The sequence below is a fragment of the Sander lucioperca genome, chromosome 22, assembly GCF_008315115.2.
Source record: "Sander lucioperca isolate FBNREF2018 chromosome 22, SLUC_FBN_1.2, whole genome shotgun sequence".
In the NCBI taxonomy this organism is placed as follows: domain Eukaryota; kingdom Metazoa; phylum Chordata; class Actinopteri; order Perciformes; family Percidae; genus Sander; species Sander lucioperca.
The window spans coordinates 25,951,963-25,978,663 of record NC_050194.1 but is presented as its reverse complement, the minus strand read 5'-3'; the positions used below and the strand labels follow the sequence as shown (position 1 = coordinate 25,978,663).

At 38.9% G+C, this 26,701-nt stretch overlaps 1 protein-coding gene and 1 pseudogene across 3 annotated transcripts in view; both read right to left on the bottom strand.

The window, feature by feature from the left end:
- Nucleotides 1-26,701, bottom strand: part of LOC116061067 (neoverrucotoxin subunit alpha-like) — a 55,814-nt gene that overhangs the window by 11,573 nt on the left and 17,540 nt on the right. The window lies entirely within an intron of this gene.
- On the bottom strand, nucleotides 10,882-16,725 carry LOC116061070 (annotated as a pseudogene).

Below are 26,701 nucleotides of genomic sequence, written 5' to 3'. Positions count from 1 at the left end.
CAAAAGTGGATGCCAGCGGTTCAGCAGGAGGATCACAAAAAAAATGGAAGTTCACAGACATCATGTCCTTTATTTTGCCCCACCTACAACAGAGAAGGTCTGTATAAAATTATATAACAGTATTGATGACAATATCATCTTTAAATTCAATATCCACATTTCAAATAAAGTGATAGATAATTATTGTCTGTATGACATAAATGTTTCAGAAGGTCTAAAATTTGTGGGGTTTTTTTTTGAGTGGTGTGTTGGCAGAAGAAGAAAGATCTTCAACGCCACTGTCAATGTGTGGATCTGATGAGCCGGGTCCTTTGACTGCATCAGTGCCACAGGACAGCCAGGGACCACAGACTGTTTCGCCATCACCATCACTATCGGGGCCCACTACATCTGGGGTGAGAGACAGGCCCCACAGGTCCTGGAGCCCAAGGGAGAGGGTGCCTCAAGGCCGTAGTGTGAAAGACACAACGAGGAGCCACAGACCACAGACAGCTGATGTGGAAGAACGGCTTCTGTCCATTTTACAGGAGCCGCTTGAAGGATAGCTTGATGAAAGTTACTACTTTGCGATGAGCCTGGTTCCACTCCTCACAAGACTTGACCACAACAGGAGGCAGCAGACCATAATTGGTATTTTGAACCTGCTGCAAAATATCGAGAGCAGCACAGCCTCAAGGCAAGAACCGGAAGCACATTATTCACACCCTCCCCGTACATTTCACACCCCCACTGCAACTTTGCCTAGGCCAGTTACTTTCAGGTCATTAACCCAACCCCTACCAATAAACCCAATAGGGACATTCACAGAGATGCTGGCCTCTGATCAGGATACACAGTGGGGGTAGGGCAGCACCCCCTACACAAACTTTGACTCTTCTTACTTAATTCTGTGAATAGTTGTTTTGCTGTGGTATTTATAGTTCTATATTTGTTTTAAAGATTATTCGTTACTTTTTTTACATTCTGTTTGTAAATTTTCTGTCTGTTTTAACTGTGTATGTCTTTAGTTTTGAAAATAAAAGGTAAAAGCTATTGTGATCCGTGTTCATTGTGTATGTAATGTTAAGCTCACCTCAGTCCAACAGCCAGTCTCTGCTTTGGTTCTATGGCAGACCTGTAGTTGGTGTTTTGTCTGGTGAGTTCAGGGCCAATGATTGAGAGAAGCTCATCCATTTCCTCTGCACTCATCCTAAAGTACTGGTGATGGCGTTGACTGTCCAAACGCAGTTCAGCCAAAAGATGGTAAACATCTCCTTGTTGAGGCCTGCGCTGGTTCAGTGGATGGACCCAGTACTGGCTCCTTCTCCTTCTACCCCTCCTCTGCAGTCTTGCAAGCAGAAGTAAAAAAACAATTGATATCCTCCTAGCAATGGGCAGTGACATGCACAGAATAATTCAGTGAATTACTATAGTATTACTGGCTTAAAAAAGAAACAAAACCGAAACATAATTGTCACTCATAAGTAAAATGTAAACCACAGTAATTTTGTTTTATATATTTTTTCCATTTCCAACAATAAGAACAATAGTTAAAGGTCCCATAACATGACATGACATCTTTGGATGCTTTTATATAGGCCTTAGTGGTCTCCTAATACTGTATCTGAAGTCTCTTTTATATAGACCTTAGTGGTCCCCTAATACTGTATCTGAAGTCTCTTTTATATAGACCTTAGTGGTCCCCTAATACTGTATCTGAAGTCTCTTTTATATAGACCTTAGTGGTCCCCTAATACTGTATCTGAAGTCTCTTTTATATAGACCTTAGTGGTCCCCTAATACTGTATCTGAAGTCTCTTTCCTGAAATTCAGTCTTGGTGCAGAATTACAGCCACTAGAGCCAGTCCCACAATGAGCTTTACTTAGTATGTGCCGTTTCTGTTTCTGTAGCTATTGAGGAGGGAGGGGGGGGGGGCAAGAGAGAGGGCGGAGGTGTGGCCTTGACCAACCCCTGCAAGGTAACCTTATGACCTCATAAGGAGCAAGATTCCAGATCGGCCCATCTGAGCTTTCATTTTCTCAAAGTCAGAGCAGGATACCCAGGGCTCGGTTTACACCTATCACCATTTCTAGCCACTGGGGGACCATAGGCAGGCTGGGGGAACTCATATTAATGTTAAAAAACCTCATGCCATGGGACATTTAACTTTATTTACACAGCCTACTACTTTCCAAATACATTCAAAAAGGAACACAAAATAAACATTTAGCATTTTAAGTTGAATATATAATTATAAATATTGTACTTACCCATGGTAGAATCACAATAATGTCCACAAAAAAGGGAGATAACTGGTCAGCACAGAGGTGTTTCCCCGCTACTCCTCTGGATGGAAACAAACTGTTGTTGGTTTTGTGGTTCTGTTTATAGAAACTACATCCTGTTATATCGCACAATCATAGGTGAGTTCGTGAGATCTCGTGGGGGTGCACGCTAACGGAAGGCTTGTATCATGTGGACACGGCGACAGTGTTGTTGTCATTACTCAGAATTCCCCATGGGGGTGACAGAAACTACGCACTATAGCTTTAACCATGATATCCAATAGCTTGCCCACCACCATTTCCTTTCGGACACTGCTAAAATAAAATAAAAATGAAAAATTTCACAAGACAATGAGGTTGTTTAAGATTTTCATATATACTGGTTGGTCATTGTCAGCTGTGCGTCCAGTTAGCGTTGAAGTCATCAGCATTAGAGTATGTGAGTATAATTCAAATAATTCTTAATCATATACCCTTAAAAAGCATAGAACAGAGTGTAATCATGTTTAATTTAGTTGGAGTATGTCACAGACACACAGAGAGGACACTGGTGTAGAAAGTGAGGCTCATAGAGGAAGTGACAGTGGGATTGTCTTACAGGAGGAAGTTTGGTCAACTGCTACAACTCCAAGTTGAATCATCAAACTTGGGTAATTCTACATCTGATGTTATCGTCTTGATTCTTGCATGGTCAGGTAAAGGTTAAGGCTACACAACCTCTCCTAGTATATACCTTGTTAATGCTAGGGTTAGGGCTTTCATTGTTGTCAAGAGTAAAAAAAACAATTAGTTTGTATAACCATCAATTTAGCATTCATTATTGATGGTTATTATAAAGTGTTAACCATTGATTTAATATAATTTAACCATCTAATTTTTTTAAGTTAACAGAATTATTACTTCAATCTGTACAGCACTTTGGTCAACTTTGATTGTTTTAAAGTGCTTAACAAATAAAGTTGGATTGGATTGGATTCAATCTGTTGAATTTACACTATAATTTCTCTTCATTATGAAACATATATTGCAGTCCTATTCCTGCCCTACTCCCCAAAAGTACAAAATAAGGGTTAATGCAGAATAAAAGTTTAACAATAGGCTCCATTTCTTTGTGTACATGTTCCCATAATGATTTAAGCCCTGGGCATAACCAAAGGAAATGGTTAAGAGTTGCTTGAGTTTCTTTCTGTTTCTAGCTCTCTTACTCCCTCTAGCTCCTCTCTCATCTTTCTACTTCTTCCTCCCACTTTCCCTCCCTCCCTCCCTCCGTTTAGTCCCCTCTTCTCTTTTTTATATCCTACCCATTTCCTGCCTCAGTGGCTCCTCACAAACAGAGTATTGGTGTGTACAGAGGACTGCATTGTAACAACAGCTCTCCTCATGGACACACAGCATTAGTCAGAGTAACAGGGCCGGTGTCGGTGCAACAGGAGGAAAACAGAAACTGATTAACTTCCAGATAAATTCTGGGCAAAGTTCTGCTGCTTTCATGCTGGACCGAAAAGATGGTATAGACAGTAGGAGTAGTGGAATGTAACTAAGTACATTTACTCCAGTACTATACATACTGTCAGTTACTTAAACTTTACTTGAGTGTTTTTCTTTTCATGCCACTTTCTACTTCAACTCAGACATTTCAGAGAGAAATATTGTACTTTTTACTCCACTACATTAACAGCTTTAGTTACTTTACACATTGAGATATTTGCACACAAAACACATGTAGTTTATGAAATACAATGTTTTATTATAATGAAACTAGCCAACAATATAACGGCCTACAAGTCCAGCTGACGTGATGAGACCATTAAACACCCAACTGTTTGGATCCTTTACACTTTCTAAAATGGGAGGATTTTCTCTGCATTGACTACTTTTACTTTAATACTTTTAAGTACATTTTCCTGATCATACTTACATACTTTTACTGAAGTATAATTTTCAATGCAGGACCATTACTTGTAACAGAATATTTTTACAGTGTGGTTTTAGTACTTTTACTTTAGTTAAAGGATCTGAAGGGTTAATAAAGACGGTATAGACACAAGCTTCACACTCATTCATTCATTATTCAGGCCAAAGTCTCAAGACCAACCAAACCAAGTTCTAAACTTTGTTTTTAAAGTCTTAAATAACTCATTATGTCCCCCTCAATCAACCATATTAAATGCTAATAGCAAAATAAAGAAAAAGAAAGAATGTATGCTTTTACCATCATGTACACTTAAAAGCAGGTGAAACTTGGTGTTATATTCCTGTGACACATTACAGTCCTTCAATAGTAATTGTAATTCTGAACCACACCTCTGCACTGCGCTCCTGCCTAATATATTGTATTTATTTTGGATTTGCACCTTATTGTTATCTTAGACTTTTTTATACGTGCACTCTTCCTACTTTGTGTTGCAACCATAGACTGTTAATATACAGTCTATGGTTGCAAATTCGGCAAGTAATTAGCTTCAGGATAAGTCTAATCTCTAATGTATCTTGACAACAACTCATAAGGCTTCTCATGTGTAGTGAGCCACATGTCCAAAATCTATTTCATAAAAGAAAACACACTGTGACCCAGGAGACGGCAGTTTGCGTTCCCATTTAACGTTATTTGGATACATAACAAATGTAACTACGTCATGTTTCACATCATAGTTAAGTCATGTAGCCTATGTACTCTTGTGATTTGATGTTGTACCGTCACGTGACTCAGTGGCATCAGGCAAATAAGCAAGCAAGCAGCCAGGCCCAGCAGTGGCCAGCGGCACACACACAAGCAGGATAGAGATGGAGCAGAAGAATGGCAGAGAGGAAGAGGAGTGCTGTGTGGCTATATTTTCAGGCCAAAAATGAAACCAGAAATGAAGCTGGATAATTTGTAAAAAGGCTGTAAGATACAGTGGTAATGGAAATTAATTCAGATTGAGCAATTTGATGATGAATCCACCTTATCAGTATCGGTGATACTTGCCCTGTATTTACTTGTTATCGGATCGATACCAAATTTTGCAGTACCGCACACCACTAGAATACTGTATTCAATATATGCCTTTTAAAGAAACTACATTAAAAAACATTGTAATTTTCCAATGTATTGTGCTGCATTGAAAGATTCACTCAGGAAACAGAACTACTGATTCCAAAGTTATTTATTTGCAGTGGACACACTTGCACTGCCCACAGGCCATCAGTCCCCACCCGTCTCGCTCACAATGCAACAATAAATGTAGATAAACATGAACACTAAATCAACCACACAAAACTAAAACCCAGATAACAGAAATGCCCACACCAAACATTAACAGAACATCATTAAAACAGAAACCGGTTCAGACATATCTGTTTTCCCCATGAGCCTTTGCACCGCTTCAGGGCAGAACAGTTCCAACGACCCTGCCCCTCCCATACAGAAACTTAACATCCTTAGTTATCTCTGCTTTACATGATCTCTGCACTGCATATTACAAACAACTAATGTGATTTAGCAATGAATATGGATTGTAACAAAACATAAAAGAATAATTAGTGACCACTGAAAAGTTGAATTACAACTAAATCTGGGTTTACAGTAGGCAGAATCTATTGTATGTTGTTCGATCCCTTTCTCTCTGCTGTGCGCCTCCCAGAATGCCCATCTATTGTCATCCTGTGCTTGCTTTCATAGTCTATCATTGAGTTTACATGCCTGCTTCCCTCCTTCAATTTATACATCTATGTCAGAAAAGGTGTTTTCAGTCGAGCTTCCTGTCTCGTTTGATCTGCGCAGAATCCCACAAATGGAGCCAGATTTCAGAGAAGAAACTGCTTTAGGGTTTTTTCATGTTGGCAATCTATTTCACCCTCAATAACTTCCAGAGCAAACAAGTTAAAACACAGCAATGAATAAATTTGTCACCTTGAAGGATAGTTAACCCTTCATAACCACTTCTTTTGTGATGTAGTTCATGTGGGAAACAAGCTGCTCAACATTTGATTTATATTACGGTCTAATGTCAAAAGCAGTGCTTTAAATTATTCTTCCTGTTCATGGAATCCCTCGGCCCACATAATTATCAATCTCAGCAACAGCATTTTTGCTCATTTACCACAGATCTCCCCAAAGGTAATACAACTCACTATTATTAAAGATAAGTTGGGCTCCCAGGCATTCATTTAATAAAGTATCTTGTCATAATTAAATTTGCTTTGATGGAGGAAATAAGATGACATTAAAGGAGAAATCTGGGAAATTTTTACGTTAATCTTGATCACTATACGTACTGTCGATAGCAAAAAAAAACGAGCCAAATCGGTGGTAGCAACACGGAGCTGCTACAGCTAATGCCGAGAGCCCCCAACTTAGCTGAAACGGCAGTTTTGGTGGCACAAGATAAAGAGAGCCTTTGTGCCTCTTAACAGACAAAAAATGCAATTAAACAATTATACATACATATACCTATAACACACAAAAAAAATACCTATAACACACAAAAAAAGATATGAATATACTCTATTTAAACAATCAGAATATGTATATATTGTATATACTGTATATTACTGTCTCACTTTTAGTATTTCCTCCATTTCCTTTTGTTAAGGGTTGTTTTTGTTTTAGTTCCGATTATCATTAAAAAAAATTAACTAATTAATTGCACAATTTGCTGGCTGTGATTAATCGCGATTAATCGCTTTTTTTAATTAAGACTGAAGCTTGTAATAATGGATATTTAAATGCTATATCACTTAACTTTGCAAATATGAAGAAAAAACAAACAAGGAAAGATTCTGCTAAGTTCAGAATGTTTAATATCTTTCAGAACAACAGCAGCAACAATTTGGCTTAGTCCTGCTTTAGGACAGACTAATCTGGCAGAACATGCAACTATCTTCCAGGAACCCCAACCAGCAATTTCAAACACAGAATATACTTCACTCCCCACACATTGCATAAAAGAAAGCTTTACCATCACACCTTATGCACTCAAAATGTGTTGGGCACATTTTTTACTATGGTGGAAGTGCTTGAGGGTTACAGAGAGTTTCAGAAATGCTATCAAACCTACTGTCCAAAACAATTCCTTACTTGCCAGAAGTCCTGTCACTTAATGACAGCTCCAACTTGGAATGTGGTGCAGCCCCCCGCTGACACCATCACTGACACACAATGTTTGTTGTGGGTTGTTTGTGATTTCCCACGTTTATAGGTCACTGTCAGAGTTTAACACCTAAACAACTATGACAGGGACTTTTTCTTCACACCATGCATTTGATCTGAATTAAGCTGATGTGTGATGAGGAAATGCACTCTAATGCTGCATCCCTTATGACACGCTGCTGCCTCATTCTGTTTCTCTATTTTCTAAATGAAAGACTCAATAACATTATCAGCTAAACACATGTTTACATAGTACACTTAAAGTTAGAAGGGTTAAGAAAACAATACATTTCAACTTCAAGGGCTGGAACATCACCCAAATTTAGATTTGACAAATTAATTATGGGACAAATTGCACAAGGTTAATCTAATGCTACTTGGAGATTTGATCTTACTTGATATAAAAACTGCACATCAATGGCATTTTTTAAAGTTTCTTTTAAACTACAAAGATTTGATTTATAAATGGTTAAGAAAGCTTCAAAATAGTAATGTGTAGCCTTATGAAGTACTTGAACCCCAAATTTGAATGTTGAAGAAAAAAAAATCACATTTAAGTTTAATTGCTTGCATTTCTTGCAATTCCCTGCATTTTAAACTACTAAGAGGACAGTGTGAGTAAGATATTCCATAACAGTGCCAAGTGTAAAATGTTACAAACAAAAGCAACAATTGGCTTAGTCCTGCTTTACTTCAGCCAGTTACTGAGACAGACCAGTCGGTTTACATTATCAGGGGACAAAGCAGCTCTCTTCTTTTGGATGACGTGGCCTGAGAGTGAGAAAAACCTCTCACAAGGCACTGTGGTTGCAGGGGTTGACAGGTACTTGCGTGCAATGCGTGCCAGCCTGGCATGTGCTCCTTCTCTCTTTGACCACCACTATAGTGGACACCCCTCCGTGTCCATTTTGGGCTCTGCTTTGTAGCGGTCCACATATTATTCTGTTGACCCTTCCTTTTCATCTGTATCTGTATCTGAAGAACCCATCAAGAAGACGGACATCCTTCTCTTCTTTGGCGGCTTTTTCTTTGTTGTCTCTGAAGGTGGTTGTTGTGTAGGCCTATCTCCCACCACCAGGTTGCTTATTGAAGCCCACACCTCACTCCTTTCAGCTTTGGGAAGACACTTCAGGTCCTTAAACCTGGGGTCAAGTGCAGTAGCGATCTTTAGCCATGTGAGGTTGGTGCTGTTCTTGCGTTTAGCTAGGTCTGTGGTAAAGAATGTCTTAAACCTCACTACATAGACTGGATCATTGTCTGAGGGCTCCATAACTCTGAATAAGTGGCACAGGGCTGGCAACACCATGGAACAGGAGACATACTGCTCTCCCCCCAGCAGTTCAGTCACATATCTGCAATGGAAAGCACAAGATGTTTAAAACACGTCAGTAAATTGTTATTTATTACACAGAGAAAGACACTCACTACCTTCCTGCCCATATGCTACACATGCAGGCACACACAGAAGATACAGGGAGCAAAAGAGAGCGAGAACACACACACACACACACACACACACACACAGAAGACACAGTTGGAGAGAGACAGCACACAGCAAACACACAGAACACACAGAGGGAGAGAGAGAGAGAGAGAGAGACAGCACACACACACAACACAGAAGACACAAAGTGAGAGAAAGACAGCACACACACACACAAGACAGCTCTTCTGTTTTACTTACAGTTAGTGCAAACGATTGCAGATTCCATTCATTATCAATGAAGTGCGCTGTGGCGCCTAAGTAGTTGTCATTGTTCACAAAAGTCCAATGGTCACCTGTAAGAGCGACGTTCTTTGCTTGCTCAAGCATGTTCATCTTCCGTGCCCTCTTACTTTCATACAAAGTGTGTATTCTTGACACGATGGTTCCTCTCGAGGGGAGATTATAAGAGGTGTCTCCAGATGCAGTTTGAATGACTTCTCTCAGTCCATCGTCTTCTACTATGCTAATTGGGTGGCAGTATTTAGGTATCTAGTTAGCCAAAACATTAGTTAGCTTCTCACTTACAGGCTTCGTTATTCGGCAACAAGTACCACACTCCTGTAATGTAGATTGGCAAAGCCCTGTAGATTTAGTTAGGGTAGGGTGTTTTGCTTTGAGGTGATATTTCAAAGACAAATTACTTCTGTGATTATTAAATTTGACCTTGCAAACTGCGCAGATTACTTTTGTAATCATAAAACTCCCTCCCTATCCATCTTGATCCAGGATGGCTAACGTTTTAGAGCCACACGTCGTCTACGGTTTGGTGGGTGGCACCATGTACGTCATAGGTCAGGTCATAGGTCAGCTGCCACATGAAGTAAACAAACACAGCGGCGTTCATTTCGTTAATTTTTTTTGAACGAGTTAAATATTTAAAAATTAACGCATTACTTTTGACAGCCCTAATATATATATAATTAATCGCCGCCATTTATTCATTTATTTTCATTTCACTCTGCTTCGCGTCGTGCCTAACAGGCTATTATTTTGACCCTTTGCCGCACTCTGCTGCTGCAGGCTGCAGGCATGATGAAGAAACTCCCGGACGGCTTGTAGACAAGTCGAAAGCCATATGCACATTGTGTAAAGTCGAATTAAAATATCACCGAAGCACGTCAAGATTGCGCTGCCACCTACGAGCTAAGCGTAGTAGTAGAGTTAACGGGACTAAGGTTGATGCTAGCGCGCTCAGGCAAAGCACTATTTTGGAGAGTGCTAGTTGTCGACCTGTGGATGAAACCAAATCCAAAAGAATTACTACTGCTCTTGCGAAATGGGTGGCAACAAACTGCAGACCTGTCAGCATCGTAGAAGACTCGGGTCTTAAAGACTACGGTTGGCATGTAGTTGGACAGTAGTTTGACACACGCATACACAACCTGTACGACACGGAGAAAGCAGCTGGAACTGCTGCAAAGTGATGCAAGGTCTGGACGTCAGTAAGTAATCCAAATTTTTTAGGCGTTACTGCACACTATATTGACTCTAGATTCAAATGTGTGACTAGATTCACACATTTTTCTTTTGTTTACAGTGAATAAATTAATATTAAACAAATACAAATCTTAAACTCAAGTTCATAAAGTCACTTTCTTTGCATTCATTTGAATCCCAATCAAGATACAATGGTAAGAAAATTAAAGGAAAGTAACTAAGAATCAGTACTAGCATTAGCAAGCTAGGCTAAGGTTCCACTTACAGAGTAGAATACGAACTTAACAGAAGATGGTTTCCCCAAACTGTTGAATGAATTTAACAATTGATGACAGCAGCCATCCTGTTAAAGTCAATGTGAGAGTTTATCAAACATTACTTCAATCTGTGTTCTTATGACACTGTGAAGAAGGAAGGTTGTATAAACTCCTCTGAGGATTTATGTTATATCATTGTAGGATTCTTTGCATTAAAACATGTGAGTGTGTCATGAATAATAAAGGTTATAATCTTTGGTACAGTCAACTTTTTAATCTAAAAGAAATAAAGTAGCACACAGTGGTGAAGTCAGGTCTCCACTTTATTGAATATTCTGCTCAAGAAGAGAGTAAACATATCCAACAGGTGTTACAGTGTCACAGGAATCTGACATTTCTTCAGCTCTGTAAACATCAGCAGGGTTTGCAACAAAATGGTGTTAACAGTGACTCTTTTATCTTTTAGAGCTCTGAGTTATAATAACTTGGATTGACAAAGCAACAATGTATTGATATAAGCTCAGTATCTTTAAGTATCAGGAAATAGAATACAAAGTTACAATAGAAATAATTATCCGTGATGTAACACACGATGAAAGTTTAAAGTGATTGTGAAGCACTAACCAGTTTGAGAAGAAGGCTGTGGATCAAATCAACATCAACTGATTAACAGGAAAATACTTTTCTTCAACTCTATAAACATCAGCAATGTACTTAACATCTAACATAAAAATGTGTTAACAGTGACTCTCTCCTCAAAACAGTAGTCGTTAACTGAACCCAAAATCAAGCTTAAGGTACAAACTTAACAGACAAACTTCATGATTCCTCTTGTATTCTGAAAAGACAACTATTTAAGAAAATACTGCACAAAGAAGAAAAGAAAAAAAAAAAAAATGCTAAATAAAACAAAAAGGCACTTAAGCTGACTTATATCCCATCACCAACATGATCATTTCAACAAAACAAGTTTTCTTTTACATCAGCTATGAGTTATATTTCAACATACAAGTGTTGACGAAGCAATTGTGTATCAATATAAGCTCTTTATCTTTAAGTATCAATAATTAGAATAGAAATGTACTATTAACATATATCTGTTATCTATCAAGCAATAAAAGTTTAAACTTATTATAAACCTGTGAAGTACTAACCAGTTTCAGAAGAAGGCTGCACATCAAATCAACATGAACATATTGACAGAAAATCCCACATCCAGCCACCTATTGATTACATCATCAATGTTCCTGGTCCCTCTGGGTTTGAATGCATTGTTTAAATTTGTGAAGCATGTTCAAGCTAAAATGTAAACCCATATCCCTATTTACAGACCAAGAATCTAACAAGTTTTTATCATTGCTCTTATTTAACTGGACGCAGGTACGCAAAGTTGGTTTTGTCATAAACCTTGAATCCTGGGTAAACAGGCTCAGTGAATGTGGTGTGAAAGGTGTAGAGGTGCCTCAGTGTGTTAGAGGAGACTCTGTAGAAGGACAGAGTGCCAGCAGGCCAGTCCAGATACACCCCAACTCTGCTACAGCCATCAGAGGGATAAGGACTGCTCCACACGTCCTCATCATTATGCCTTGCTGTAAGTGAATTACCATATTTGCCAAAAGCCCACGATATGGTATTTCCTCCAAATTCAGCAGCTACACCCCGTGATTTTCTCTCAATTTCACCGTATGCAATGGCAACATAAATATATTGTCTAGAACTCTGACTCCACTCAAACTCCCAGTAATGTTGCCCAGATAAGCTCTCTTGGCACAACACCTGAGGATGTGTATCAAACCTCTCTGGGTGATCAGGATATGACTGCTTTGCTCCACATGTTGCCTTCTTCTTTCCCTCAGACAGAGTGAGCCAGCCGTTTACAGTGTTTGGGTCCAGGTTGAGATCACAGGCATCTGATGGAGAGACCAAAACAAAATGTGTTATCAGTTATTCTGATGGTCAAACAGGTTTCTGGAGGAGAGTTAGTAGTACAGCATGTTTTTTTTAAATCAAAAAAGCATAGAAACAGACTTACACCAGATCAGATCTCTTCTGTCTGTGATGGTCTCCACAGGAGGGAGTTCAAGGTTTGAAACATCTTCACTGACCAGATTGCCGTTCTTGTAATGGTAGATGGTTGCTCCTGTGTAGTTCTTGTTTGCAATGGCTGCTATGAGGAAACGGAATCGACTGTTGTTCTTCTGTGCGTTGGCAAAGTGATGGAAAGCTTTGGCTTTTTCTCTCATATTGCTAAAAACTTCATCTGAGTAGTACCATGGATCTTCATTGGTACTTCCTAATTTTTGAACGACTGAGTAGTCGGCCATCACATCAAAGTCAGTATCACTCCTTTCCACTGAAGTGAAAACAAAGCACAGAGCATTGTCTACACCTGGAGCAAGAACCTGTCTGTCCAGCTCTGACTGATTTGGGACGATCTTTGTTCCCTCCATGATATCTACACAGGATCTGATGACGTTGATTTCTCTCTTTTACGATCCAGCCACTTGGTTAGTTTTTTCATGACTGAATGGTGACTTGTCTCTGTCTTCAAAGAGTTGGTTCAGTGAACCCTCATCTTCTTTTCCTTCACGGATGCAGGGAAGATTCTTCACCCAAGCCTGCTGGAGGTTGGATGCATAATTACCGCACAATGTTTGGAAAGTGCTCAAATCTTCTTCAATCACAGGAAACTGCTCCACCACTTTGTCTTCCAGAGAATCGTTGCATCTCATTTCTATTTCCTTAAAATCGTCTAGATTATCCTGCGCCTTCCCAACTACTCCATGGCTGATCTCTTTCTTCAGCTCAGCAGCTTCAGAGTTGAAATTCTTCAACGGCATCAGCCAGACCTTCACTGGAACAGCCTTCTCTCCTTTTTCTCCCAGTAGATGTGGGAGTTGTACGTAGGTCTTCACTGCATCTACAAATGTTGCAGGGTTGCTTTCAAGAATCAAATCTCCGTAGAATTTGCAGGAGAATTTCTGTGTCAGGGCTTTTTCTTCATCAGTCAGGTTGAGCTTAGCTTCTCCCTCAATATTAAATGAGGGGATCTTCTTTATCAGAGCGTACATTCTGCCCTGGATGTCCTGAACACTGCTGGTATCTAACTTCTCACTGTCAAACACAAAGAAAGCATTTGCCCCATAAAGGATGCCTGTGACTACATGTGTTGCTGAGCTCTTCTTAATGACATCCTTCTGTTGGGGGTCCATGGTTGGTTGTTTAATCATTAACTGCTTGAAGTGTGTGGTAGCTTTGTACTGACACGTCACTCTGCTCTGATGGTGGAATTTCTTCTGATCATTCAGATACTTGGCAGATCCTCCAACTTCAATCTGTCCACCCAGGAAACTGGCCTTCAGAGAACCTTTAACATCCAGCAGATTGCACTTGGATTCAGTGGAGTCAGATGCAGCCATTTCAAATGAACTGGAGGGCTGAGAGCTTTCAGTTTTCTTCTCTTGTAGAGTTTCATCATCCCACAATGTCAAACCTATAGAAATTAGAAAAGATGTTATCAGATAAAGCAGGAATATAATTTTAATGTAAAGTCACAGAAAACTAATAATCATTAAGATGTCTACATGTTGCAGCAGTTCCCTAAACAGCTTTTATTGCTTGATTCATTCTTTGACATAAACCTACATAATAAACTACTGGATTGAGAGGGTATGGCAACATTATACAACAATGTTAATGCGTAATGCAAGGGGAGGATTTGAAAATGTCTTACAATAGAGTGTTACATAGTGTGTGTGTGTGTGTGTGTGTGTGTGTGTGTGTGTGTGTGTGTGTGTGTGTGTGTGTGTGTGTGTGTGTGTGTGTGTGTGTGTGTGGTCAGGTGACCTTAGCAGCCCTGCTCTGATGCAAACAATCACCTTGAACCAGAGAGTAAAGGGGTGGAGAGAGAAAGAGATGGAAGACTGCACACACAATCAGGAATTACACCAAAACAATGTTCTCTGCTCTGCTAATCTCACTTGCTGATTTCTGCAGCACCAAACTAATTGACCATAAAAACATCTTTTCAATAATTTTAAACTAATCCCCAATCAGACTCAGGTTTCATAGGTAAGGCAAGGCAGCATTATTTGTATAGAACATTTCAGCAACAAGACAACTCAAAGTGCTTTATAGAAAATATTAAAAAGCAGTTACAAATATAAAAACAGCAAATTAGAATAAGAGAGGTATAAAATACAAGACTAACAGTTACAGTGCAGTATAAGAAAATAGGGCAACCCTAGTCCAGGATGTTGTAAAAACGGCTCCACGGATAATTTTGAGCTGAAATTCTGCAATAGTAATTACAATTACATTTTTCATATTCATCACAGGATAATATACCAAAAATGTATCCTGCATCCCTAATATAGTCAACTAATAAATGGTCACAACTGTACTGTAGAATTACAAAGCATTTGCTAATTCTGTTCATAGTGCATATGAATGTTAAAGAGGTGAGGTTCAAATCGGAAAACAACAATCAGTGTTTTCCATCAGATCGTTTATAGATCACGACATTTCCGACCGCACTTGAAGGCAGCTTTATTTCACAGAGAAAGAGAAAAACAAAAGAGATGTGTGCTGCGAGGTTAAGATGGTATGGTCCACTTTAGGGGTGTCTGAAATCGTTGGGAAATATTTAAGGTAAGAAGGATATATACATGTTCTCTTTTGGAGAGTGGGGGGACATATCCCCTGCACACCCCCCAAAATCTAAGCCTATGGTTAAAATAGTTTTACAGCTCTATGAAATGATTTCAGAGTTTCCCTTAAACAGTTTCTGTGTGGTTTATGTGGTTGCAGTTGATGAGAAACAATGATGGGTAATGCATTATTATGGATCACACGTAACTTCTAGGAAAGGCCTGCCCTACAAAGCAACTTGATTGGTTGGGGTTAGGCATTGACCTTGAGTGATTAAGCTTAGGATAGCCGATTGGTCAGGGGATAGGACCTGAACAAATTCAATGCAATTTCTATTTATTTATAGTATAGCCTGGCCAATGTTAGTGTGTGAATGCTATTGATGGGCCAGTCTTGTCGAGAAGTTGTGTAGTTTCCATAATAACGCCTGCAGTTGATGAGAAACACTGATGGGGTGATGGGTCAGGTCATGTGACATTTTGCCAACATTCCAAACATTTGTATCAAAATCCAAAATGGCAGCATATGTGGAAAAAAACACTGGTCATGTTGAAGTGTTGTTATATTTTTTACGATTATTATATTTTAGAGTGATTTTGGTTTAGAAAAAAGTTTTTTAAGGATAGTTTTATAAGTTCTTGTGGATATTTATTTTATTCTTTTCACAACTTTTATAATCATGCCTGTTATCCTGGGGGATACATTGCCCATATAAGCGTATGAAACATGGCTGATCAGTCACAGATATACCTGTTTTGAGGCCTGTTCTCTACATATATTCAATAAGATAAAAGTGTGAAATATTGATTAAATAATGTGTATTATTTATGAATTCTGCCAGTGTGCACATGTTTAAGGAATTTCTGTCAGCAGTTTCTACAGTACAAGAGGGAGAGAGGTGAAGTCTGTACTTTTGCAACCTGATGGTTCATCACATTCAGAGGAGGGAACCAGTGAGGAAGTCGAGGTAGATAAGCTAAAACAGTTATGAAATGTTAAATTTATATCCTACATGGGCAATTCGCTCATCTTTGGAGATAAAGTTCAGTTTTTCCATTTGTTTCTAATGTTGTATAGAAAACATGAAATAATATAACTAATTAATTGTTTATTAAATGTGTTTAAAGTTGGCATATGAACTATAAAAAAGGATACAATGTAAAATGTAAACCCTAAATGAGCAATGTATCTCAGGAGTTACAGAGTGTAACTTAAAAAATAAAGGTCATATTTTGAAAAAAAACTAGATAATTTTAGTCTAGATACTTTAGAAAATAGCCATGAATTATTTTTCCATTGTATTTATATATGATTTCCCTTTTAAGGGTTAAGTAGAACTGTGACAGTCAGATGTATTTAGAAATATTTTTAATAAGAATGTAGTCATCACTTACCTGGGATCAGTCGATCTCTCCGAGCATCATAGAGCATTCCCAGGGTGAAAGGTCGACCCAGGGCAGCAATGTTCTTATCATCTGAGGCCATTTCTCCACCCTGTTGAGGAAAGTAAACGTAGCCTTCAGTATTTAATGTACACTCTAAATTAGCAAAAGTGTTAAAGGTTTTCAATACTGGGAGTCAGCTCTCCTCCCTCACACAAACAGAAAGACTGACAGTCTATAATGCTTAGAGATACAGTATTTCCCTGTAGACTCTAAATAGATAGATATATACATTTTTATTGTCCCATGAGAGATATTTGTTGTCACAGTCTGACATGTGTATGACAATATACACGGAAAAATACATCAACAGATAACATAAAGACAGGTATATAGACACATAGAAACAACCACATATACAATGACGACACAGGAGTCAGCGAGATAGTTTGTTCAGCAGTGCTATGAAAGAAACAACAAAACTTCTGCCAAAGCGAGTCCTTCTACACCTGAGAGTGCTGTATCTGCGGCCAGATGGCAGCAGTGTAAAGTGTGGATATAAAGGGTGATTGGTGTCATTGACAATGGTGAGGGCAAGGCGTGTGATGGCTCCATCGCTCAGCTCTGAGATGTTGGGTGTAGGGGAGCTGATCATTTTGGAGGTGACGCGTGATCTTGATGAGTTTGTTGTTGTTAGAAATGGTGAGCATGTTATAGAAACAGGGGGAACAGTACAGCAGGATGGGTTGGATTATGCTTTTGTAAAGTAACAACAGGAGGTGTGGGGCAACAGAAACTGCTGAGTTTACCGATGACATGTAATCTCTTCTGAGATCGTTTGTGGATATCTGTGATGTGTTGATCAAAACTGAGGTTATTTTCTAAAGTGAGTCCAAGTTAGTTGAATTTGTTCACCTGTTCTACTGTCAGAAACAGTCCAGTGTTTTGGTGGGTTAAAGAACAGTTCTTTTGTTTTCTTTGTATTCAGATGGAGGTAGTTGTCAGTGCACCACTGTGTGAAACAAGAGATGGAGTGTTGATAGGCTGTAATGGAGTTGTTGTCATTGAGTAGACCCAGTATGGCAGTGTCATCTGAATATACGTAGTATGTAGTGATGTCTGAACGGCTGATGCAGTCGTTTGTGTACAGGGTGTAGAGAAAGGAACTGAGAACACAGCCTTAAAGGGCTCCGGTGTTGGTGATGATGGTTGGTGAAGTGACAGTTCCAATTCTTACAGCCTGTGGTCGGTCCATCAGGAAGTTATGGACCCAGTGGATGAGAAGAGGAGGGACATTGAGCTGGTGAAGTTTCTTGATCATCTGGTGGCATGTTGAAGGCGGAGCTAAAGTCAGTGAATAGGATTGATGCCAAGTTACCAGGGGAGTCGAGATGTTGGAGGAGGGCGTGAAGGAGACATGCCACAGCATCATCTGTTCCTCGCTTGGCCCTGTAGGCGAACTGATAGGGGTCCAACAGCTGACAGGATGGTGCACAATATCAGTATTTCCTATGGTTCTAACACAGTCACATAAGTATTTGCAACTTGTGAAACACAATGCACAAATGAATGCAGAGAGATTTGTATCCGCAAACACAATTCACAGATCAATGCAGAGCGATTTGTATCCGCGTATCTGTGTCTGTGTGTCTAATTTGTAACTCGTATTTCATCATTTGTAAATGAACTCAGTATTTTAGCTTTTTTCCGTGCCGTGGTGGTCACAGACAACTTGTGTCTTATGGATGCCAACTGCTGTTACAGTTTTTTACAATCACTTTGCTACTAATTTCAGAACCTTGATGTTATTTTTCAAAACTCTAGACACAAAACTCAAAACGGTCATCACCTGTAACACAGGCCATCCATCGTTCAAAACATTGCATTGTGCATTCAAATCTTTAAAGAAATCTTGCACATGCACAACCATTGGTTCAAAAAACTAATTGATTGTGAAATACCATTGAAACGTTACTTTAGATCACCCACACACAAGCTAATCATAGTTTCACTGTGTCATCGTTCGTACAATCATTAAATACTGTAGTACAAAATAGGTGATACATGTTTCATCATGGTACTACATATAAATACATCCATGTAAAAGCACTGCAGTAGTAGAGAGAATACTACAGACACAGTGAAATCATTGAACAAAATCTGAAATGTATTGATGAAAAACAATACAGTACGATCACAGCATAGGTTTATTTGAATCAAAGCAAAATAATTAGCTATGAAATAGAAAAGAAAAGACAGTACTGTAAAACATCTAATGCAATGTTCCTCAACTTGCTTGTACTGTAAAAAGCAAAACAAAGAAGTGATTACTGTACTTCTACATCTTCATCAACTCTGTCTTGTGGATTTGGCCGCAGGTTCTTATCTACATTGCAGTTAGCCAAACATCTTGGAAAAAACCTTTGGGCATGGCGAACAATGTGGTACGAGTATATATGTATATGTATATATACAGTATCTATATATAAAGTATATATCTCAATCATCAGTAACACGGCAGAATTGGACAAGCAATTCCAAGGGCCTGCATGCATACAGTGCAGTACTGTCAATACTGTAAATAGTCTCAAAGGTAGTACATGGGACCATAGAAACAGTGTCTGATAAACAGTAGTACATTACAGTAAAGAATGATGATGAAATATTACATCCATTGATAATGTAATCTAATTGGTTCATGCTCCACGCTAATTGGTGACAATGAATCTCGTTATCTTGAAACCTTCATGATCTAAACATGGAATATTGTTTGTCTGTTTCTATACAACTATGCATTAAGAGTAATGCAACAGTTACTTATCATTTTGAGTAGTTGTATCGATTGATAGTTAGATGATTTTAATGAAATGAATAGACAATCATCTGAAATGTAATGTGTGAATTGCTTTTTGAAGTAGTACTACTTTGATGTTAAATTGTGTCATATTGAACAGGTGATCTTTGTTAAATGAACAAATGATCTTTGGTTTATGTGTATTGTATCCAAGCAAATGAAACAAGTGTTAGAGATTTGAAAAAATGTGTATTTTAATCATTGGTTGTGAGTTTTGAAAAATGACGTCAAGGTTCTGAAATTAGTGCCAAAGTGATTGTAAAAAACTGTAAACTACATGAAGACTATGAAGAAGCCTTGTCAAATGTTTCAGAGACTGTTGGCTTTGTGTTGTTATGGCGGCAGTGACAGTTTGCTACTTTTTGCAGCATACTAACGTTCACGTTCTTGTCCAGCTTGAACAGCGATGCTAACTTAGCTCGTTAAAGTCAGCCCTGTAACATGGGCTTTGCTTGGTCTTTGTATGGAATTGGCAGTCTGAAATGTTATTTAGCGCTACTTAAACCTGCTGGCGATCTCGGCCGGTATTACTGTGTTTAAGTGGGCCCACTTGTACAGCTAGTGAATATGTTTGGTATCATATGAAACTAGACGATCTAAGGAATCCATTGATACCAACCATGTTATGCTTGTCCATAACAGTGATGTATAAAATAAGGTTCCAAAGTTAGGCCATTTTCAAAGGAGTTTCTCTCACCTCAAAGTATCAGAATAAAAATGGATTTATCATGTTTTACACTGTAGCTGTTGCCTTAACTACAGATTTCAGATGATGTTGCAAGTTAAACTATAAAGAATACAAATTTAACATTTGCTGGACATGTTGTAACCATGTTTATTAGTACAGTAATTGCCACGGCACCGGGTTTAATACATGCTTCTCCTTCAATACAAAGTTTGTGCAGTTGTACACCTATGAAAAAATGTTGTTTAATCACTGAATCTGCCATGTTTTACAGATCTGATTGACCAGATGCTGTCCTGAACACCTGTTTAAAGAGGTTTAAATGGACACACAAGACTCCTCACAGTATGAGAAACCATCAGGAGGAAGGTATTGTGGGACAGGTGTCATACTTCTGCCAAGCGATGGTCTGAACACAACACAGCAGCATCAGGAAGGATTCAGTATCCACAGGAGGACATCTATGACCTGAGAGCCTACACTACCAGCTGACACATCTTCATTAGACAAGAAACCCTTTAGACTGGTGGAGGACATGATCTGGACAGTTTACATCTGCTACTCTATGCATTATGTATACACACTTTATATTTCCAATTCATTGACTATGAATAAAGTGATTTATTTCTAAGCAGGGTTTGTTCACTTGTTAAGTTTAGTAATAAGGCTCCTTTTGTGTTATATAACATGTTTTTTCACAAATACCGTAATTAAACAGGTGATATGTCTGATTTAATGCATAGTAGGTAATAGTTACAGTAAGCAACACAAAACATTTCTGTGTTTTGACAGATGACAATATGAATAAAACAGATGACAATATAAATAAATCTAAGGTATTTTGAAAGGGTATCAAATCTAATCTGCAGCTTGAAAAACATTTCACAGCATAAATATTGCAATAACTGACAAATAAAGTGGAACAAGACTCCCTTTCACACAGCCTGATCAAGGCGGGACTGTTTCTCCTTAAAGCTGCCTCTATTGACACAGTACAGTCCTCACAGTAGCTGTTGACATAGGCGGACTGACAATCTGGCAGTTCTGGCGAATGCCAGAAGGGCCCATGAACTCATGGGCCGATTTGGGCTGCTGGAAAAAAGAAAAAAATGCGACAACACTGACATATCACACTAGTTTGACAAAAATATGCAAGACTGTACAGCTGCAGCCTGGAGCCAACCGTCTGATGCCGTCTTGCTTCTACTTTTCAAAATAAAAGCATGTCATAATTAGGGCTGGGCAAGTTAACGCGTTATTATTGCGTTAACTCATTAATTAATTAACACTGACAATTATTTTATCACGCATTAACGCAGTTTTTATTATTTCTTTTATTACTGTAAAAGTCTGTTGCTCACAGGCTTTTATTTTGTAAAAAATTGTTGCTGACTGCTGCCCTGCTGCTGATGCACTTACAGGAACCGGAAAAGAAAACAATTGGCGGATAAATGGACATTTTCATTTTAAAGTTCTTCCAGACGGCGCAGTCGACAGAACCAAAGTTATTTGTAACCACTGCAAAGTTGAATTTTCTTATCACCGGAGTACTTCCAGTCTGAAATATCACCTAAATGCAATACACACAGTTGATACCAGCAAATCATTCAACGAAACAAACAGTGGTGCGAGGCTTCGGCAGACTACGTTAGATGCAGCGTGTGGGAGAAGTATAGATAAACAAAGGAAAGAGAAGCTAACAAATACCATAGCGAAGTGGATAGCTACAGGCCAATTAGTGATGTGGAGGACGTCGGTCTTAGAAACATTCTGAGAATCGCAACAAATGATGACAGGTATGAGATTCCCTCAAGACGCACAAGAAGAATACAACAATCACAAGAAGAATACACAAGTTGTATAGATAAGGAGAGGACTGCAAAAGCGACAACTTTAGAACGTGCACCCGCTGTTGCGCTCACTGGGGACTACTGGACATCACTGAGTAACCACAGTAAATCCCAGCAGTGAACTTTTTTTGTGCTTCACCTCACTCTAACAGGGACATTTGGTACTGAACAACTGACTGGTTATGCTACTCTCTGATAAAAGAACAAAAATGTTTGCGCTGTTACCTCAGAGATTGCCTGCTTTAATGTTATGATTGTGGCTCAGGAATTTGTGGGTTTCTTTTTTTAATATAACAAACAGGATAACATGAATGCCCTGGCAGTGGCAATAAGCTTTAATTTTGTATTTGCTTTGATTACATTGTTTAAGTTGAGATTTACACTAAATATTTTATTTAACTGCTATTGTATGAACAAAATGCTGACGTTAAGTGTTTGCAGAACAAATGTTATGGCACTTTAGTTCATATGGCAGAACATTTAAAATGAAATTGCGCTATACACTACTTTTGAATTCATTATTGGATTTTGCGTATAACAATGCGATTAATTGTGATTAATCAGGGAAATCATGCGATTAATCGCGATTAAAACTTTTAATCTTTGCCCAGCCCTAGTCATAATATGTTTTAAATATGCAAGCATTTCCATTATATTCTAAGACGGTGCCATGGTAGTTTATTTGAAAGTTTTAGGAATTGCTCCAGTGTGTGTATTATTTCATTATGAAAGCCTTTAAGTGCACCTCATGCTGCTAGTGCCATAATCTCACATGAGCCTGGTTTTTGCTATTAAAAAGCGAATAATGTCCCCGTCTGAAATTGGGCCGGTAAGGGATGGAATTTGCCGGGGCCGAATTTTTGTCCCAGTCCGCCCTTGGCTGTTGATACTCTAGGTACTGAGCAGTTGAGAAGTAGGACACCTGTCGAGCAATAACTTTCTCCTGATGGTTTCTCATACTGTGAAGAGAGTTTGGTGGGTCCAAGTAGGTTACACCTCATCAGTGGTGAGTCAGATCTGTAAAACATGGCAGATTCAGTGTTAGATTAAACTATCATTTTTTTATGACAGTGTACAACTGCACATATATTTAGTCTTGAATAAGGGAAAAGCATGTATTTAACACGGTGGGTGGCAATTACTGTACTAATAAACATGGTTACAATATTTCGAGCAAATGTTAAATTCAAATTCTTTATAGTTTAACTTGCAACATCATCAATGGATTCCTTAGATCGTCTAGTTTCATATGATACCAAACATATTCACTAGCTGTATAAGTGGGCCCACTAAAGACAGTAATACCGGCCGAGATCGACGATGGTTTAAGCAGCGCTAAATAACATTTCAGACAATTTGCCAATTCCATACAAAGACTTGGCAAAGCCCATGTTACAGGGCTGACTCTAACAAGCTAAGTTAGCATTGCTGTTCAAGCTGTACAAGAACGTAAACGTTAGCATGCTGCAAAAAGTAGCAAACTGTCACTGCCGCCATAACAACACAAAGCAAATGGCAAATGCACTGCAACAATGATGCTGAAAATATAAATGTAATTTATTTATAATAATATCAATAATATCAACTTACCCACAGGAATGTCAAGTAGATTCTGCCAACAGTCTCTGAAACATTTGACAAGGCTTCTTCATAGTCTTCATGTAGTAGTGTTGACGAACTGACTGAAGAGCCAGTTAATTAACCCAACTCGCGTCACTGAACCGGGAGACTCAAGTGCCATATGTCAATGAACCGACTCACTCCTGGTTTTTTCTTTTACTTCATTCGTGCGTTGTGTGAAGCCTATGTGTGAAGCTGGTATTCTTCTGCTACTGTGTGTGTAGTAATCTAGCTCATTAGCGCCTCCACTGGAGTGGTGGTGGTAGAATCAATCAGGAAATGAGCTACCTAGACCGCGCACTAGGCTACTGAACGAGACCGAATGTAACCGTGCAACCGGCCGGCCCGCTCGAGTCATGTAATCAAGCGGTGTCTGGGTTCTCGGCAAGGTTGAGTTATTAACCAAGCCTGGTTTCTGGTGCATCTTAGATGATTGTGTTCATGGCAATTCACACATTATCGATGGGGAAGTACGTCACATATAAATACACGTCATGTTATCTTGGTAGTTATGTTAAGTTGAATGTTAGAGAAGTGAATGTTGCTACATGGTAGGTAGGCTGTCACTAGGAGACCGTGCACCAGGCTACTGAACGAGACCGTAAGGACCGTAACCGAGGGTACTGCATGAGTCTATTTTCAAACAGGTGTCTAGATTCTCGGCAAGTTTGAGTTATCAACCGATCCCAGAAGCCTTTATTTCTCGTGCATCTTAGATGATTGTGTACATACAAATTCATAGACTACATTATCGATGGATATCACATACAAATGCACGTCATGTTATCTTAGTAGTTATGTTAAGTTAAATGTTTGTTACATGGTAGGTAGGCTGTCACCAGGAGACCGCACATCAGGCTACTGAACGAGACCGTAACCGTGCCTAATGCATAAGTGTATGTAATCAAACGGGTGTCTAGGTTCTCGGCAAGTTTGAGTTATCAACCGATAGCAGAAGCCTTTATGTCTCGTGCATTTTAGAATTGTGTTCATGGAAATTCATAGGCTACATTACCAAGGGGAAAGTATTATATCACCTACAAATACACGTAATGTTATCTTGGTAGTTCTGTTAAGTTAAATGTTAGAAGTGAATGTTGCTAGATGGTAGTTAGACTGTCACGAGGAGACCGCCCACCAGGCTAACGAATGTAACGGTGACCAGTGCGTGAGTCTAGTGTCGGTCAGTAGGAGTGTGCAAATAGTATGTCGAGACCGAATGTAACTGCAACCGCTCAAGAACGCGATATACAAATATATTTACATTGAAAAATACTAAGTTCATTTACAAATGATGAAATACGAGGTACAAATTAGACACACAGACACAAATATGCATTTGCGGATACAAATCGCTCTGCATTGATCTGTGAATTGTGTTTGACATGTCACAAATTACAGGCACAGATACAACACAAATTTACCGATACAAATCACTTTGCATTAATTTGTGCATTGTGTTTTACAGGTTGCAAATAATTATGAGGCTGTTTTAGCACCATATTCTCCAGGCATTTCATCGCTATGGGAGTAAGCGCAAAAATATTTATTAATTTAATGATTAAATAAGGTAGTGTCTCCAAACTAACCTCAATTATAACTTGTCTTCTGCTGGTTGTACTACAGCACTTACGTTAAAAAAAAAAAAAGCATTTTTATAATTTTGGTAAATATGTCATAATTACAGAGTCATGTTTCCAAATGTACTCCACACATAGAATGCCCCATGCTGGTTGTAATACAGCACTTACTTAAATAAAAAGTAAAAAATAAGCATATGCATAATTAGGGGGAGTATTTATTGTGTGGAGTAAATTTGGAGACACGACTCTTCGTTTATATGACATATATTAAATGTTTTTGGCAAAAAAAATTCCCCAAAATCATGATTATGTTATTTTTGAAAGGTAAGTGCTGTAGTGCTGTCCCCGGAAATGTCCCCAGTTTTCACTGTGACTGACAGACCCGGAATTGGAATGAAAGAAAGAAAACAAAACATAGAGTCGTGCACCCTACACGCGCAGGCTCAAGACAGCCAGAGCAAGCGCTGCTCAGAGCTGAGAGATGTTCTAGAATGCCCCTTTTACGATGCTAAAATTACTGTTTATTTACATGGAGTCTGGTGGGTTTAGCGAACGCAATTTCGCAGACTTTTAAAATTTTAAAAAGGATCTTACTCTTTAACAGAAATGTCGACCGCCTTAGAAATCCTTTCCATAATGTTGTTAGACACTTAGAATATTAATCTTAGCCTGTAAGTGGCAAAATGAGCACTTTTATGAATGTAAATACAAGCTGGACAATTGTCCTATTGTAGCTTGTTTCACCGTTGCCGACTGCAGTGATCTTGTTTAATACTGGACCAATGTCAAAGGAAAATATTTCCTCAATAGTTTTAATTGTATCCAATACTCAATGAGCTGTTGCAGAAACAAGCCCAACGTGAAGCAATAAAGCAAAAGCTGTCAGATAAATGTAGTGCAGTAAACATTACAACATTTCCCTCTGAGGTGTAGTGGAGTACAAGTATGAAGTAGCAGCAGGGGAAATTCTAGGATCAGACCTTTAGGGGGGGTTCAGCCCCTAATGAGAATGTGACATGGATATAGTGCATGCAAAAGTGTTAATCTGCGCCATGAAATTACCATCTTCTTCACAACCGCACTCCTGCTCTCCCTCTGACAGACAGAGACTCAGCCCAAGGCCTGAGTCTGGCACAACCACCTCAACCAGAATCTAAGCTTTCCAATGATATTAGCGCCAGTTGCTGTGACAAATGGTTTGCGAGAAAATTCAACTTACATGAAATGTTATCACATTTTCATTCTGCATAAATCTCTGCACACCCGTTACTCTCTGTGAAATATCTCCCAAACCTTTCACTCAACACATGCATCGGTACAACAAGCGGTTCCCGAGTAATCTGGTTTTGAAATTGCAACAAATTTCTACATGGTCTCCAACTTTGGGCCAAAATTATAATGTCTTCTCATGTAAACTATTTATGTCAGCACAGACATTTTTGTAAATTGCTTAGCCAGTGTATCCCACCATAATGGTTATTATATTGCCAGATTCCAGACA